General features: G+C 47.3%; 1 pseudogene; it reads right to left on the bottom strand.

Annotated features, from left to right (window-relative positions):
* Window positions 1-274: 274 nt before the first annotated feature.
* On the bottom strand, window positions 275-2,928 carry LOC115327324 (annotated as a pseudogene).
* Between the last annotated feature and the right edge of the window lie 1,256 nt (window positions 2,929-4,184).

Raw genomic sequence — 4,184 nt, 5'->3', positions numbered from 1 at the left:
GTGTCCTGGCAGTCGGACTATATTAATGAGCACTAACGCCGTAGTAACAGGCTGGATGTAAATTATTGAGAGTTCAGTGTTCGTTGTTGTACACAAAGCGTTTTATTTTCCACTTACTCAGTTATTCGTTGTACGTCCAGCTCACTGTCCTTGGATAGCACGCAGAAGCGTGCTATCCATGCAAACATATGAATCCTAAATGGCTCTGGAATATTTTAATTTGAAGTAACCCACGAAATGTTACTAGAAAGGTATAGGCCCTGGAGTGCGTTCTTTAAACCTGTGCAACAAAACAGGAATGTTTTACCTCGAAAATGACCTGCATAATCCTCATCTTCACCATGTCCTTCCTATATTCATCAAGGCCGGCGATTGCGGTTGCCACAGACTTCCCAAAAGCATGGTCTCCGTCTTCATGCTTGGCGCTAGACGACAACAACTCCAGCGCATGTTGGAACACTTCTTCTCTAATGGGCTGGGGCTGACCGTTCCTTTTCCTCTTCGAGACTGGCCGTCGCACTTCGGCTGGCGTGGTGTCCTCGACGATCACCTCCTCCGGCACCATCATAGGGGGCGTTGACGTCTCAGACTGTTCAAAATATAGAAATAAATATTTTACGTCCTGTATTACAATACTCTTCAGTTCAGCCAGATATAATGCTCAACCATCAGATGGAGCGAAACCAAAGCTGAAGTCAGGAGCAAGTAGCCTTGTGTGACCGTTGCACTGCACAAGAATGTCTGCACAGTAGGTGCAGCTTCTTTTTGTAGCTTCCACCTCACCCATTAAACTCAGAAAAGCCACATTAGGGGGGGGGGGGGGGGGCTTCATGTAAATAAGCAACAATAGAACTTGAGCAATTGTGCGGTTTTATATATGCTGCTGTCTAGCACCTAAATGTTGATTTTGTAGCGATACGGCATACTAGGCGTATGCGTGCCGGAAAGAAGTCAGACGACGAACTGCGCTCTAGGTCATGAAGAAACCAAATAGCCTCCGTTTATTCATCGGGCCGATAATATACACTGCCGGGAACATCACGTGATCATGACGCTGGGCGGACGGGCCAGCGATAACAACATAGGCAAGCGATAACAGACAACAACACATCTCTCTTTTTTCGAGAACAAAAAAAAAACGTCGCACATACAAGACAAAGAATATACGTTGCCCCCGAACTTCAAAACAAAACATAGTCATCAATACCCAGCCTTATGGGTTTCTTAACTACTCTTCCAAACCGCGTTACAGTGCGAGTAGGGTCATCATTGGCTACCGCGCAAGATGGAGGCGCCGAATCTGTAGCCGCATGAGTCGTCCGTGCTATGTGCAAATTGTGCAGTACTCGGCTGCTGTAGCCGCAGAGTCGTAGTCGCAGAGTCGTCCGTGCTATGACCCAACTGTGCAGTACTCGACTGCTGTTTATTGTCCGGAAACTCGTATGCCTCCGCGTTTTCACCTTCTTTTGGGAGACGGTTAAGCATTCTCCTGTTTCGGCGGAGATCAACGCCGTCGTCTGTCCGCACCACATATGACCGCGGTTTCGGCGCCGGTGCAAGGACTGTGGCCTTGGACTGCATGTCTGTCACCCAGACGGGTCACCTGCTTCCAGCTCGGGAAGCCGTCTGGCCCGATGGCGTCTATTGTAGTGGCGGCACTGCTGCCTCCTAACCTTCTGGTCGCTGGCCACTACTTCGTTCGGGCGGCTTTCTCCCGGATTTTGATGACGTGGCAGCATTGGGACCCTGGTCCTCAGTCGCCTACCCATAAGTATTTCAGCAGGGCTGACCCCAAGAATGCCGGGCGTTGCCCTGTAAGCCAACAGTGCCAGGTAAGGGTCCCATAAGGCTGGGTATTGATGACTATGTTTTGTTTTGAAGTTCGGGGGCAACGTATATTCTATGTCTTGTATGTGCGACGTTTTCCATTTTCCAGGAATGCTGCCGTCTGCGGCCTCAGCGCGATAGATGACCACCGCCCTCTTCTGACGCCATGTAGCGATACCGCATACTAGGCGTATGCGTGCCGGAAAGAAGTCAGACGACGAACTGCGCTCTAGGTCATGAAGGAACCAAAAAGCCACCGTTTATTCATCGGGCCGATAATATGCACTGCCCGGAACATCACGTGATCATGACGCTGGGCGGACGGGCCAGCGATAACAACATAGGCAAGCGATAACAGACAACAACACAGATTTAACTGCCCCTTTGTTGTACTCATTTTTCTGGCATAATGTAGCGTGTGCCCTTCATAAGATATGCAGTACTGTTTACATGGTGGTTAAGGTACTACACACCTCTTCCACCAGCTCCTCCAGGGACGAAAACGATGGCTATGGCGTCAGACTTGTCTTCAAGAACTTTAAATTCTCAAAAAACTCCCACTTGGAAACGTGATTGTCGCCTGTCCCCTGGCCGGACTTCTTCGTCTGTGTTTTGGACCATTCCCTATTAAAATATGTTCTCAACGAGTGTAACTTTGCTTTTGCCTCGTCCACTGTGGAAGAAAAAAGTCATTAAATGAACTAGTATTAATTTAGAAACTGTATGATACTACCAAAACCATGTTCTCACCACTGCACTTCAGCATGCCTGCAAGGATTTGCATTGTGGTTTCCCGGAGTCTTTTCTTTTTAAAGTCGGGGTAGTTCGGCAGGTACAGAAACTGATGAGTACCATAGAACTCTATCAGAGTCCTCTGGTTAGAAACCGTCCATTGAAACTGGAAAATGCACCACACGAGCAAAATTACTTGGTCAATTACAGTGCCGTAGCTAACAAAATGACTTTTTGAAATTTATCGAAACCTATCAATGCACGTGGTATTCATAGAAACGCTACGTGCCCAATTTGGTTACTTGTCGGCGCCCATGTCTGCCCCGATTTTACTCTGCCAACTGTTTCAGAGGGCACACATGGTTTCATGTTCGCTTGTAAACAAAGCAAGCTTGGTTTCAGTTTACTCGATGGTCTCTTATCCAGCGGTATCGTCGCGAGAACAACGCTAAGAGCACTATTCTAATCTCGCCAACTCCCGCTAAAGGCTGAACTCCATGGGACGAATATGCTGCGAATAGTCAACGAATTTTGCCCGGCAGCTTTTGCTCTGCGCGTGGAATTAACACAGTGGCTGCTACGTCGCGCGCAAAGCGAGTGTGCCGTCGGGCGGCGTTCGCCAGTTATTCGTCACATAATTCGTTCCAGGGAGTTCAGCCTTAAAGGCGGGCGCTCAAACTTTTCTTCAGCGTGGCAGAAATTCTCTCTTTTTTTCTTTTTTTCCTCCTCCCCTTTCCTCCTCCGTTTTCCTCCTCGCTTTTTTACGGCCTTCTCGCACGAGTGCTAATGGGCTTACCGGCCCCCCGACAAAATCTCTGTAGCCCTTCAAGGTTCTCTGCTTCAATCCCAAACATCAGGGATTAGTTAGGCAGCCTGGACATGAGCTCGGAAGGGTTCGGGCTGGCTCGCTTTTCCCCCTTTTTTTTTTTCTTCTTTTTTTACTCTTTTTCTGCAGCTCTAAAACACACTTAGATAGTCAACGCCAACTAGCCCAACAACAAGTTCTTTTACATTCAGATACTTCCGCGTGCGGCCACATACGCTACAACACCGTATAGGGTATATTTATCTCGAGTGAACGGAACTTAGTAAAACCTAAAATAGCGCAACAGAAAGACAAGGACAAGAAGCATACAGGACAGGCGCTAATTTTCAACTAGTTTTATTCAGGAAAATTGAACACATATATACACGCGACAGGCAAAGCAGCACCACGCAAAAGTTGATTAATTTTTCACCCGATCACTCAAAAACTGAAATTCATTACAATGAAGAACAATAGAAGTGTCGTTGACACTTGCCGTCCCACTTTTTTTGATAAAGAAAGCTTCCAATAGCTCTCGAGCGACCGTCTCTCAGCCGCTTCCTAGTATCCGTATCTGCTGAAGTCGCGGAACACAGCCACACGTGTTGCAATGTATTGGCGAATGCGAGCCATATTTATTTTTTACTGATAATGCGTGCTGTTATATGTTTTACTAAGATGAACCAACTAGCCCAACAACGTACCCTACTGAACGGAACTTCAACATCACAGCAGAAGGAAAAAAAGATGGGCATTTTTATCTGAACTTTGAGCTCTACCCAGAGAGTTGAAAATTGGTCGTTCTAACAACGGCACACTG

The sequence above is a fragment of the Ixodes scapularis genome, unplaced genomic scaffold (genome assembly GCF_016920785.2).
Source record: "Ixodes scapularis isolate PalLabHiFi unplaced genomic scaffold, ASM1692078v2 PGA_scaffold3__209_contigs__length_174095766, whole genome shotgun sequence".
NCBI classification, from domain to species: Eukaryota; Metazoa; Arthropoda; class Arachnida; order Ixodida; family Ixodidae; genus Ixodes; species Ixodes scapularis.
The sequence above is the reverse complement of the archived record's forward strand: the minus strand, read 5'-3'. Positions and strand labels throughout refer to the sequence as shown.